General features: G+C 44.3%; 1 protein-coding gene across 2 annotated transcripts in view; it reads left to right on the plus strand.

Annotated features, from left to right (window-relative positions):
• The first annotated feature begins 208 nt into the window (after positions 1–208).
• The window catches only part of LOC122557098 (plastin-3-like), a 115,354-nt gene continuing 100,991 nt past the window's right edge, over positions 209–14,571 (plus strand). The window contains exon 1 of one of the 2 annotated variants that reach the window (XM_043704396.2): positions 209–335. The gene's annotated coding sequence lies outside the window, so the exon portion shown is untranslated. Of the gene's footprint in view, positions 340–14,571 lie in introns of both variants that reach the window. The other variant, XM_043704398.2, reaches the window with a different exon arrangement.

A 14,571-nucleotide genomic window follows, 5' to 3' on the forward strand; every position in this document is an offset into this window, starting at 1 on the left:
TTGCCCCCTCCCCCAAACCAACCTCATTTGTCCCCCGGGGGTGGTGGTGGTGGCATGGACTCAGCAGGTAAGCCGCCTGGACCTCTGATGGACAGCCCGGTCGCCAATCAGAGCCTGCGCGCTGCAGGGAGGAGGCGGTACCTGGCCGGAGGCTGGCCAATGGCTGAGGCGGATCCGGGACAGGGGCGTGACCAGGAGGTGGGGGGGTGGGGCTTGCACCCCCCTCCTCCTGTCCCCGCTGTGGGGAGAGGCTGCCTTGCTCTGGGCGCTGCGCTGTGTCCGAAGCATCAACATTGCTGGCAGGCAGCACTCAAACACAAGGAGGTACCCCTCAGGTCTGTGAGTAGTTAACCTTCCTTTGTAACCTCTGAGTGAGTGAGTGAGTGAGTGAGGTCTGTCCCTCTGCTGGGGGAGGCTGAGAGTGTGGCTGAGTTTGTTGGGGAGAGACTCCCAAAAAGGGGCATTAAACCCGAACAAATCCACTGGGATCCACCCCCCTCCTGAGGAGAAGCCGTTCTGCAATTCCTTCACTTCAGCCTTACCCGGGAAATGCCAGAACTTGCACAATACTCTGGAAGAGCCTTGAGTTCAGTTTGCTCAGTAATTTGTGTGTAAGGCGCCGGTCATCACTATCTTGTCTGCCACGTATAACAGCTAGAAGTGCACTTTTGTTTTTGGGGACTGAGAAACAAAACATTCTGACTTTCAAACTTGTTGAAAAACAGAGCTGTGCGTTGGGCAAGAAGTTGGAACAGGAATCTTCGCTCAGACTTGGGCTCCATTGAATCGTTCTTTCCCCTCCCACCCTGGTCTGTTTGTCCTTTAAAGAGAACAAGGACTCTTGCACATTTTATTTAAGAAGTGCTTTCATCAATAGTTTTTTTTCACTCTCATTGGGGAAATTGGAAGGCAGTGCCTTCTACACCTTTTGTTTTAAGACTGGTTTGCTTTTCCTGCAGCGTAATTATTGGGCATTTAAATGTTAAGCTCGTGATTACAGAGGAAATGGTTGAGATTCCTCTGTTGCTTGATTTTTCAACTACCAGTTCAAAGCCATTAGACACAGCGCAAGGGGAGCTGAGGGCTGGCATTTGCCTGACAGTGGGGTGTGGGGGATGTTTTGTGTGGAATTAAAGCCACTCTTTCCAGATAAATAAATGGTTTATTAGTAGACAGTATTATTTGATTTTGAGACAAAATGAGGCAGGCCAGATCATTACTCAGCTTGTTAAGCAGCACTGTTTTTGAATGTTATAGCCACTGATGGAAATGTGTTCTCAGAATTCAGAAGAGCTGCTGTGCTTAGAGAATTGTTTAAAGATAATTTGAAGTAGCACCTTTATTGTATCCATCTGTCTAATTTTCCTTCGTAAATTGCTACTGCCTAAATTGCTGTTGGTGTTTTGCAATGGGATATTTTGTTTGAGAGTATCCATGTGGAGTTTTAGGTTATGATGTAGAGTCATAGAGATGTACAGCACGGAAACAGACCCTTTGGTCCAACACGTCTACGCCAACATATATCCTAAAATAATCTAGCCCCATTTGTCAGATTTTGGCCCATATCTGTCTTAAACCCTTCTTATTCATATATCCATCCAGATGCCTTTTAAATGCTGTAATTGTGCCAGCCTCCACCACTTCCTCTGACAGCTCATTCCATACACGTACCACCCTCTGTGTGAAAAGTTGCCCCCTTTTGTATCTTTTCCCTTCACCTTAAATCTATTCCCTTTAGTTTTGGACTCTCCTACCCTGGGAAGAAGACCTTGATTATTTACCCTATCCATGCCCCTCATTATTTTATAAACCTCTATAAGGTCACCCCTCAGCCTCCAATGCTCCAGGGAAAATAGCCGAAGCCTAGTCATCCTCTCCCTATAGCTCAACCCTGGCAAGGTCCTTTAAATCTTTTCTGCACCGTCTCAAATTTAACAACATCTTTCACACAGCAGGGAGACCAGAATTGAATGCAGTATTCCAAAAGTGGCCTAACCAATGTCCTGTACAGCCTCAACGTGACCTCCCAACCCCTATACTCAATGCATTGATGCTGCCAGTAGGAATGGATGTGTCAGGACAGGATTTCAGTATGTGGGTGATATGTTGACCACAGACCCCATTTGAGCTGTTTCCACTGGTGGAGCACATGGTCACACCTTCTCTGACCTATCCTCAACCAACTGAGGGTTGTTCAATCTGAGCTAGGAAAGGGTTAAGCAGGTGACCTTTGGTGATTGTAAGAGACTTGTTGATTTTCACCTATTGTAGGGCTTGAGCATATGATTCAGTGTAACGTTTGAGTACTGTGAGCATCATATTACCAGAGATGCTGTGCTTTGGGTGCGATATTAAACTGAGGTTCTGTCTGTTGATGAATCATATGCGGTAATGATGCATTTAAACAGAAAATTTGAGTTCCCTGGTTAACATTCCTTCCTGAATCACTGTTCCCAAACTAGCTGGTTGACCAACCATTTTTGGTGGGACCTTGCATAAGATTGCCAGCTGTAGTTGAACATAACCTGGTAAGTTTCTGTCACACGACTGCCTGTTTGTAACTTGTCCATTCACACCGATGCTGTGTGAATTTGCAAAGAAATTAGGTCATTCGTTACCTGATTGGCATTACTCACAGACAAAATTCATCCATTGTTTTACCCCATGTCTAGTAACTGTGATCCACAAATGAAAGTGTTCAAAGGGGGGGAGAAAGATAATCATTTATTTTAAAACTGTAATATTTCCTTGCTGCAATCTCCAGACAATTAACTCTAAAGTCCTGTAAAAATTTGAGGTAAAAGCTGTTTCTAAAATCAAAGGTTATGTGATTTGCTGCCACAAGGCAGGTTGGTTAGTAAATTAGAAATGTTTGTGATTGGATCCTTGGCAGCATGGGTAAAATATTTGGATAAAAGATAGGAACGAGAGGGTACATATAGATGGAGAAAGTGAGGACTGCAGATGCTGGAGATCAGAGGTGAAAATTTGTTGCTGGAAAAGTGCAGCAGGTCAGGCAGCATCCAAGGAGCAGGAGAATCGACGTTTCGGGCATGAGCCCTTCTTCAGGAATGAGGAAAGTGTGCCAAGCAGGCTAAGATAAAAGGTAGGGGGAGGGGCGTTGGAAATGTGATAGGTGGAAGAAGGTTAAGGTGAGGGTGATAGGCCGGAGTGGGGGTGGGGGCGGAGAGGTCAGGAAGAAGATTGTAGGTTAGGAAGGTGGTGCTGAGTTCAAGGGTTGGGACTGAGACAAGGTGGGGGGGAGGGGAAATGAGGAAACTGGAGAAGTCTGAGTTCATCCCTTGCGGTTGGAGGGTTCCTAGGCGGACAATGAGGCGCTCTTCCTCCAGCCGTCGTGTTGCTATGGTCTGGCGATGGAGGAGTCCAAGAACCTGCATGTCCTTGGTGGAGTGGGAGTGGGAGGGGGAGTTGAAATGTTGGGTTGGTTGGTCCGGGTGTCCCAGATGTGTTCTCTGAAACGTACATATAGATGGGCATTTCTCAGATTTGATATGAGTTGAAAATAGTGTTTCCCAGGGATTGGTGTTGGACCTTTTGCTTTTTCTGATTTACATTATTGATTTGGCAACAGGTCTCAAAGGCAAAATCTCTAAATTAGCAGATATATACTAAGCTAGGACGAATAGAGAATTGTGAGGGTGAGTGCTGAGCACCTTCAGAGGCACATTGACGAGTCAGCCAAACGCGCAGACACTTGGCAGATGAATTTCCATGCAGAGAAGGGTGAGGTAATACATTTTGGTAGGAGAAACATAGAGAAACAATCCAGGCTCAATGGTACAACTTTGGGGGGGGGGGGGGAGTACAAGAGCGAATGGACTTCAGGGTTCATATGCATGACTCTCTGAAGTTGACCAGGCAAAGTTATGAAGCAGTTTTTATATGATTCTTGGGTTTATAAATAGATGCATAGTGTATAAAAAGCAAGAAGTGAGGCTACACCTCTACAAATCATTGGTCTGATCATGTTTTGGAGTTTTGTGTTCAATTCTGGGCACCTTTTATTGAAGGAAGAGTGTTAAATCCCTGGAGATGGTGCAAATAAGATTCACTGGAATGATTCCAGGAAAGATTAGAGAGATTGGGCTTACTCTCCTTGGAGTAGAGAAGATTAAGAGGTGACCTTATTGAGATGTTCAAAATTATGAACAAATTTGACAGGGTAAAATTTGTAATATTCTGTTTCCACTGGTTGGTATGTCAGTAAGTGGGGGTTCACAATTTCAAGATGGTCAGCAAGAGTGAGTGAGGAGGAACGTCTTTACTCAGTTGTTAGGATTAGGAATGTGCTGCCTGGGAGAGTGGTAGAGATACATTACATAGGAGACTTCAAACGAGGGCTAGGCATATCTGTGAGCGATGAATTCAGAGGGCTGTGGAGATGGGACTGGAGAGTGGGATTGGGAACTGATTTGGGAACTGGTACTGACGCAATGGCGTCCTTCTGTACTGTAAAATTCTACGATTTGATTTTTCTAAAAAACCTGCAAAGTCGTTTGATTATCTTGTTTAAGATCAGTGTGATGGTGGAAAATACAATGGTTTTTCAGTGTAAGATGTTATTTTAAAATGGTGTTCTTGAATAATTGTATTCTTGCAGCCAACAAGTGATCTTGTCTTCTGTTTGGCTTAATCAAAGGTTTAACAGCAGCAGCTTGTGTTTTATCCATTTGCTGAGCAATATGTCCACAAGATGCTACAGGAGGTGGGGTTTAGACCTCCATAGGACTTAGGAGAGATGGGTTGGACTCCGTGCTGTGAGAGGTGAGTGACTGAGATCTGGACAAGCTGGGGTAGTGGCAAGCTTTGGAAGAAGCTTTCGAGAGTTTGAAAGTGTTTAACTGTGGAAGGGTTGGGTACAGATGGAGTGGGTGTTGTGGAAGGGGACATTTAATGTCAAAGTGAAGGGCAAAGCTTTAGCAGAATGGCATTCAGGACCCCAAGTGGGATGAAATTCCAGGATGGTAATGACTGTGGAGTAGTTGGCACAAACTTGCAGCAGTCGTGTTCCTGCAGGCCCTCTCACTGAGAGGGTCGCATTAATTTTCAAGGTGCGAAATGAGGCCACAGCGAGGATCCACTTGGGAAGCACTGGTCATTGTCATAGAGTCATACGGCTTAAAAAAACGACACTTCAGTTCAACTCGTCCACCTCAACCATGTTCCTGAACTAAACTAGTCCTACTTGTCTATGCTTGGCCCGTATTCCTTCAAACATTTCTTATTCAGGAACTGTCTTAACATTCTGACTGACTGTGTACCTGCATGCACCATTTCCTCGGGAAGTTCATTTCACACATGAACCACTCTCTTTTTAAACAAAAATGTTGCTCATGTCCTTTTAAAGTATTTCTCTTTTCACCTTCAAAATGTGTCCCCTGGTTTTGAAATCCCCCATCCTGTGTGTGTGGTGGTGGGTGGGGATGATGGGAGGAGGGGGAGGAGAAGGAGAGCCTTGTCATGAGTGTCCGACTGTAGTGACCCAAAGTTAGTTCAGGCCAAGTATCAGTGATGGAGGAGGATGGATTCAGTGGTAAATGCACAAAGATTTTGTTTTGGCAGCTGCACTACCTGATGTTTATTTGGAGGATATCGTAGCTCATTCCTGACTGATGATCATGTGGGCTTTCTGATAATGCCGCTCTGATTTTGTGGGTGAATTGAGTTGCTGAGTCTCTACACTTACATACAGTCTGCAAATAATATGTAAACTGGATGGAATTGGGATTGAAGGTGCAGAGTGTCTAGCCACTGTAAAACTAGAGCAAATAATGCAAAAATTAGTGACTAATTCCAGAATCTAGGATGCTGAACAGTTTGATGTGGGTACAATGTGCTTATTATTGAAGCTGCTCTGTACTTATGGATTTGGTTGAGCAACCATGTACAGTTTTAGGAAGTGGAGGGGGCCAGAGTTGACTTTTAGGGACACTCCAACCCCCACTGGCCAATGAAGCCATTGCAAGCGTAGTTTTTATGTTGGGCCGCATTGAGCTCAGAAAACTGTGAGGCTGTGCCTTGGAGATGAACCACTGACAAAGCCTGCATGGGTGTGGCTAACTGTTGTGGGTTCTGCCTTGTAATTCCAGTCACAAAGCAGGTTTCAAGGTGTGAAAGTGTTTTTGATAATTCACTTTTTGCACTGGCAGGGAAAATAGTGGGGGCGTTAGAAATGACCTATTACTTACCTCCGTCAAATGCACACCTTTGGTGGATGTCTGCATCATTAGTTGTGAAATCTGTGGCCCTGGAACATTCCACCCTTTTATCATTGCATCGTATGATAAACTTTAAATGAAATATGTAGTTAAGGCTCAATAACAGGTCTCAACCATTTAATTCTCAGTTCAACGTCATTGCAGACTGGTTTTCAAAAGATTCTAAGTTAGCACATGCACCTCCTCCCTGTTTGGGCTTCATCCATGGCATGTAAGTTTCTTTTTTTAAAATGCCAAGGAAGTCTCTTTCAAATGTAGACAGCATTCTAATATAGCGAAATTCAGCATTCACTTATCTCTCCACCCTGGAGGCTTCCTGCCTCCATTCCTGATGAAGGGCTTTTGCCCGAAACGTCGATTTTTCTGCTTCTCGGATGCTGCCTGACCTGCTGTGCTTTTCCAGCACCACTCTGATCTAAACTCTGGTTTCCATCATCTGCAATCCTCACTTTTTTGCCTAAATTCACCATTCGTTCACAGTAGGCTCCCAGAGACAACAAAGAAGTAAATCGGCAAATGATTGTTCTGCACATATTGTTTGAGGAACAAATGTTTGGCAAGACTTCCCCACCGTTCTTTGAATAGGCAGTTTATTACTTCTCCTTAGCTTCAGCAATGGAATCTTTGCATACACTCGAAGGTGGAGGATTTCTTTCACGTCTCACTCCAACGGTGGACCCTTCAAGGAGGGAGCACAGCCTTTCCAGTGCTGAACCGGAAGGCCAGCCTAAATTATGGCCCAGAATTTGTGATGGCCTGACTACTGTAACAGCGTCGGTGGAAGTTGCAGACAGGAATCCCGCGGAATCCTCCTTGTAGCAGATCCTGAAGGAAGTGGCTGGGAAATGAGGCTGGGCGTTTCCTCTACCCTGCTCTCACTGCCCCCTCCCCCCACCCCACCCCACCCCCCAATCCTTACCAAATCAGTGCACCTGACAGCCCTTCCCTCCCTAACCAAGCAGATCTGAGTTCCCCCACCCAGCTCAAACACTGCATCACTTCTCTAGATCCCTCGTCTCCTCCTTGTTAGGCAAGTTAACCCTTTTTCTTTGTCATCCTACCCCTGGCACCTTTCTCCCTACTTAGCTGGCACCCTGCTTGCCTGGTCCCCTACCCACTATCCACCTGGCATAGTGCTACGTCCATTCCTAGCACTCTACCCTCCCAGCGCCCTAATATCATGCTGATGTACTTAAGGGTTTGGCAGCAGCTGTCAAAGTGGTTACAGGGCCCGCGGCATTTCAGAATATGGCAGCTGACTGCCTTGAAAAGTGAGCGAGTCATAGAATCCCTACAGCCTGGAAGCAGGCCACACTGACCCACCAAAGAGCATCCCACCCACGTCCAGCCCCCTTACAATATCCCTGTAACTCAGCATTCACCATGGCTAATCCACCGAGTCTGCACACTCCTGGACATGATGGACAATTTTAGCATGTCGAATCCACCTAAACTGCACAGCTTTGGACTGTAGGAGGAACCCAGAACACCTGGGGGAAACCCACTTGGACACTCGGAGAATAGAGCTAGGAGGAAGTGAGCTCTGCGGATGCTGGAGATCAGAGTCAAGAGTGTGATGCTGGAAAAACACAGCCGGTCAAGGCAGCATCCAGGGAGCAGGAGAATCGACATTTCGAGCATAAGCCCTTCATCAGGAAAAGAGTTTACACACATTCAGTCGCCTGAGAGTGGAATCAAACCCGGGTCTTTGGTGCTGTGAGGCAATAGTGTTAGCCACTGACCCACTGGGTAGTATGCTTTTCACTACCAGTTCCATGCTACAAAACGATGATGAGAATGGAAGTACAGCTCCATATTTCTGGAGGTGCCTGATTGGAATCTCCTGTCAGAAATGCAGAGCGCTCTCATAGAATCCCTACAATGTGGAAACAAGCCATTTGGCCCAACAAATCCACACCGACCCTTTGAAGGATATCTCACCCAGACCCATTCTCCGACCCTATTGCTCCAGGTTTTCCCCTGACAAATGCACCTAACCTACACATCCCTGAACACTATCGGCAATATAACTTGGCCAATCCACCTGACCTGCACATCTTTTGACTGTGGGAGGAAACTGGAGCAAACCCACACAGACATGGAGAGACTGTGCAAACTCCACATAGACAGTCACCCGAGGCAGGAATCGAATCAAGGACCCTGCTGCTGTGAAGCAGCAGTGTTAACCACTGAGCTACCGTGCTTTCTCCTTTCTTTAAAAGTAAAGGGATGGATTACCACTTCTTGGAAAATGCAGCCCAATATAATCCACTGATGTGGGTGATCAACCCACAACCACCTTGCTCTTACAAGCAAAAGTGCTACAACAAAGCCCTTCACCATGTAACTTTTCCTGATTTGAAACACCAAAGTGTCCAGTTTTCCATACAGTGCAAACTATCCAAGGTTTACTGTTAATTATTGTGCCAAGTGCTGAAGACTTGGGGTCATGACCTCACGCGTTGTGAATGTTCTCCTAATGTAAATTTGTTTTCAGATAATCTTAGAACTCAGCCACTCGCTTTGTCCAGTGTGCTCATGTGAACTGATTTAATCATTACCGTAAGTTAGGGATGGGGAAGTAAATGCTGATACAATCAGCGACACATGCATCCTATGAGTGAATAAAGCAAAATATATGTTGGTTGGCTCCAATTCGTTTGAAAAAACCTTCCTTTACTGTATTGATTTAATTTCAAATTAAATATGTACAATTGAATCTGGTGCATTGTTCTACAGCGCTGGTTAATGAATTAGATGCTCTGTGCTGGTCTGACTGAAATTCCACATTCTACTTTTTCTGAATTGTTGGGAGGAGCTGTATTGCATTCCATAGGCTCTGATGTATTTGATGTTTTCTGGTTTTCTGAAACATCAGGACGGGCCTGTTTATATGGGATGCTGTACACTGCTGTTCCCTGTCCCCATGAAATATCAAAGTGATCTGTCATCTTGCCCTTTGTTTACCTAATGATAGTCCTGCTAATTAAACTCATTTACTTTGGATTGTGCAAATGGAAAACCTCAACTCTCAAAGTATTAAAGTTATGCCTAACTTGCTTGTTTCTGGCTGCAAGACAGTTTCACAATTTCGACACATAGCTCAGCATCATGTCCATTTACTGCCTGATACAGTACAAGTACTTTCTGAAGCTTGCTGCTCTGATTTTTATGTGACTTACACTTCCAGTTGACTAGTTCAGCTACTATGTTGGAGAGGGGGATGAAAGGGGACCTTTGTTTAAATGTATGTGGCAGTTAATCTGTAACTCTATACAATACATTTCCTTTAGTTTACTGCTCAAGCAGTGCACTTCAAGCAGGACTGTTTCTAAAAAGTAACGACCTCTGTATCATCATCCAATTAGGCTGCAAATTATATGTGTAATGTCCAGTATATGTTAAGTAAAATGTATAAATTATGCATGTTTGACTGACTGTGTCCTGGCTGTTTTTAAAATTTTAAACCTGCAGTTTTCAGTCGTGACTAATACTTTGTTCAGGCTACACCCTACTCAATTTTCTAGGATGTCTTAAGAGTAGGTGTGCCAGTGTTCAGACAGTGAACAAACCGGAGTGCGTTTTCATTCTGTGCTGCTTGTTTGAAAAACCTGTTGAGGTGCTTCATGAGCAGAGGGGAATCAAAACAAAAAATGGGCACAGGGTTAATTTGAGAGATTCAAGGGGGAGTAATGTAGTAGGACCTTAAGAGGTGAGAGTGATGTGTTGTCTTGGTGAATAAAGTGAGGGGAGATCAAAGTCAGAGTAGAGTTCTCGATATTGCCCTTTGCCCTTTGAGGAAGTTGCTGAGATGGGCAAAGTTGAGATCATGAAGGGCTGGAATGGGCATTCAAAATGTTAAATTGAGGGCAGCATTTTAGATGAACAGGAACAAGTGATGAATGACGGGAATCTGCTGCGGGAGAAGATATAGACTGCAGAACTTGGCAATGCGTTGAAGTTGAGTGGAAGGATGGGAAGGCTGGCCTGTACAGGGCAGGAATGTTTGAGTCATGAGGTGACCAAGAATGAGTGAGGATTGCAGTTGATTTTACTGTGGTCTTCGTGATGAAGAGGAAATGGATGAGTCACTCGACATCAGGTCAAATTGAACATTGAGGTTGCGAGCTGCTATATATAGAATTCTGAGTGATTTGAACAGTCCACTGGGTTCTACAATGTGGTATGGCACACTGGTCTCCTAAAGCTGTCCAACGGGTTTTCGATCTGGGTCAGGGTAATTGTTGGAAGAGACCTTCACAGCAGACGATGTTGAGTCCACCTTGGGTGAGGGAGAAGCACATGGTAAAGATTGGCCACATGATAACCCCAGTGCTGTTCAACATGTGGCTGTCAATGGCCACATCTCTTAAATTCATCTACAGTAATGACATGTGTGCGCTGAAGTTCCGTGCTTCCACATTCTGGACATTATGAAGTTGACAGATGACTGCACCAAAGGGTGTCTTACATTGAATCTCTTGACAGAAGTGCCTCCGCAAAGCCAGTGCCAAAAGAGATTTACGTATCTACATAGATGTCTAGAGATTGCAGCATGCTCAAGGGTGACTCTGGATAGGACTCTCTCTCCTTCTGGGAAACATCTGAAAAAACAGCATTAAAGGTCACAATCAGAAACAATCGTGCTGGATGTATGGAGGCACTGCTGCCACCATCATAGCCGCTCCATAATGACACATTCAATTCACCTACTGCCCACTATCCATCTCAGAGGCACAATATGGAACAAGCTTCCTGAGTAACATTTACCAGCAAGACATCTTTTGGACAAGGACTGGGAACCATAGGAAGTCACTAACCAGCTCCTTGTGAGAAATGCCATTTGAAATGGCCAGCTTTGATCTACTTTGGAAAGAGTGGTCCTTGCTGAATAGGCTCAGGATTAGCCATTACTGAGGCCACATTACAAACCCATTCTAGATTATTTCTCACCAACCTGGTTGGAGATATCATAACAGATGTCTGGAGCAGGTATGCATTACCACTGCACTACAATAGCTCAACAAACCCTGTCGGAACTTGTGGACTTTCACTAACTGTGCTGCATGTTATGGAGAGTGTTCCTAATGCAAGCTAATCATCTTAAACTCAATAAGTGGGATTGCTTGGTTCTGGGGATCTGCAAGCACTAAACAGTGGACTCCAGATGGCTGCATCCTGGTTTGTGCAGTAGATATGGTACAGTGGTAACGTCCCTACCTCTACACCAGGAGGCTGCAGTTCAAGTCCCACTTGCTCCAGCAGTGTGTAATTGCATCTGACCAGGTTGATTTGTCAATAGAGATATCTAATCAAATGATGACATTTCTTTGGTTCTTTGTAAAAAAAAAAAGTTGCCCAGTTCTTGTGTTGTACGGATGAGAAGGTTCCTGGTCTGGACACCCCCTAACTCTTGCAGACTTGGCTGACCCTAGCTGTGACCACAAGAACTGAAAAGGATTAGGAGTGTACCATTTGCTGTGTTGAGCTTGCTCAGCCATTTAATACGATCATGGCTGATCTAGTTCCACCTCCCGTCCAGCTCTCCATATCTGCTGATTTGCTGAGTGACTAAAAATCTGCCTCTCCCAGTCTGAAAGGCATTCTGTGACCGCATTCGTTGGTCTTGCCATACCTGGGTTGTTAGGGGCCGGGAAGGCCGGAGACTTTCCTGTCCTTGTGGGCGATAATCGTTTTGCCACCGTTGGAGGATATGATCAGCTTCAACTGTGACAACTCTGGTTAACAAAAGACGTGACCTTGCAAAGCCCCAGAGCACTTGACAACCAAAGCTGTACTTTAGGACGGTGACCATTCAAATGTGGACAGTGTGGCTGCCAATCTTTATACAGTAAGATCCCACAAGCAGTAAATGAGTTAAATGACCAGATAATCAGTTTAGCTAATGTTGGCTGAGTGGAGGGAGAGCCCAGACCCTTGTTTTACTTGGAATTGACCCGTACAACATTTTAAGGGCCACCTGAGAGGACAGACTGAACTGTGGTTTGATATTGCATCTGGAAGGTTCCGTCTCTATGAGGAGTGTGGCTCTCCCTCAGTACTGCACTGTGGTGTTAAATTATGTTTTGTGCTTGAATCTATAAATGGGGACTTGACTCACATCCTGCTGATTCATACAAGTGACTACCATCACTGAGTCACATCCAACACCTAAGTGGAGCAAATTGTCCTAAAAATAATTGTATGAACAATTGAACAAAAAAGTACTCTTAGAAAATTGGACAGTACCTTTCTCTGGTTTAATGTGTCATTTTAGAAACATTTGTATCAGGTTTAGCTTGGAAAAAGATTCAGACTTTAGTTTTTTTTCAAAAGAAAATTGACAGAATTGATGAACTCTCTGCAATCTCTTAAGGCAAATCTACTTCACTGCTCTTGCAATCGCCTGTTTGAATCAATGGTGATGTCTGTGTGTTTGCTGGGTGCCTCTTCACTCCCAGCTTCCCCCCTCTGCCTGTTTTCAGCCAGGAAGAATGAGCTGAGCTAAATAGAGAGTTTTATCTGTGTAGCATCTCTCACCACTTCAAGGTGTTCTGTCTCCTTAGTTAGTATAGCACCATCCCAGCCATTAGTGAAGATATCACTGCAACAGCTGGATCTAAAATAAGTGTTCAGAATTCGGTGTGTAAGAGAAAAGGAAATATTTGAATTAATATTGTGCTTTTCACAATTTTGGGACATCGCAATCTCGGGACAGTCAGTTGTGTACTTTGGAAGATTGATCTCTGCTGTAATGTAGGGATGTATATTCAGCTCTAACAAATTGCACAGTGTTGGACTTTGGCTCAATCTACCAACTTACTTTCTTCTATGTGTGAGCCAAGTCCTGCATGTTCTTTAAATGAAGCAATAGGAGAAGATATTCGGTCTCACACTTTTAGTTTATTTTAGCAGTAAGTGGATAAAGCATACAGAGCTCTGGGTCTAGACCTTTCTGTCCATGACAAACTATATTGTGTGTCAGTTCAGAAAGTACCACACCTTTCTGTCCCTGACCCAGTCTTTTTATATAATAAAAAACGTCATGCAATCACTGAGGTGGGATTGCCTTCTGATTGGCTGTTGATCTGACTCCATTCTCCGCCTCCTTGCGTTCCCGGATGTCCGACCCCATGTGACCTTGTTTTGCCCGCGAACCGGAGTACCACGTGACCTCCTCGCACTCCTCTGGCGTGCGAAACAGCGCACCACGTGACCTCCTTCTTCGCGCGCGCATAACGGAGCATCCCCAAAGGCTTCCGAATGTCGAGTATATTTACACTCGCAGCCAACCATATATTTACAACAACTAATCTCTCTTGGGTATTTGGAGGAAGTCCTGAAGGCATTTATCTTGCAAGAAATTGTTCCTGAGACTAAGAGTATGTCAGGCAATGAGAAATAATTGATTCCCATCATTACTAAAACAAGTTCTCTCCACTATCTGTTTATTTCCAATATTAAAGGCTTTCATTTCTTTAGGATCACCAGATATTTCAAAATGATTGACAGCTAAATAACTGTTAATATGGAAATAACTGTGGGAGTTGCTGTGCACAAATTGGTTACTTCAATTCCTTCATCCCACCGATCTGGTAATGACTGTAGAATGTATGCAGTAATGTTAATTGAGAGAGAAATATTGGTCCAGACACTAGGTATAGTTGCCCTTCTCCTCCTTTCTGAAAGATTTTGATGGAATGTTTTACATCTATCCTAGTAAGCAAATCAATGCATTTAGCATTTCGTCCAAACAATGCTCCTTCTGCACACCTCTTGACTGCTGCTCTTGTCTTTTCTATATTCAAATCCACATTGAACTAAAAGCTTCAATATTCGTTTCCAAGCTGCAGTTCTCCTCCTATCCAAATCACATCCCTTTACATCAACAGTTTACATAGAGCTTTAATGAGAATGTAATATATGTCAAGGCGTGGTGTGGTTTGTCCCTGTCACACTGCTGCAAGTATAATCAAAGGAGCAGCCTTGAAACTAAACTCTGTAATATTTCAGAGGAAGCATTATGCAAATAGTTTTGCATTTCAGTCTGGGTTTCTCAAGACAATGCATGAACTGGTGTAGATTTCAACTCCGGTTAAGATCTGACCCCCACAATTCCAGGATCTTCAAGAGCTGTTCATGCCTTGGAACAGCTTCAGCCTTTTACAGATTATCATCTCGTCTTAATAGAGAGTTCTCAAAGTTTTGCTGATTTGACTAGTGTTGGCAAGTTCTTTCCCATCTCAAGAATGATCTGGATTGGAAAATACAAACAGTTTTTGCTTGTGTAACTAAACAAGGGAGGTAACTTCAGTTGGATTCTCATTTGCAA

The sequence above is a fragment of the Chiloscyllium plagiosum genome, unplaced genomic scaffold (genome assembly GCF_037043375.1).
Source record: "Chiloscyllium plagiosum isolate Xiang-an unplaced genomic scaffold, Cpla_swu_hap1 HiC_scaffold_11, whole genome shotgun sequence".
Taxonomy (NCBI): Eukaryota; Metazoa; Chordata; class Chondrichthyes; order Orectolobiformes; family Hemiscylliidae; genus Chiloscyllium; species Chiloscyllium plagiosum.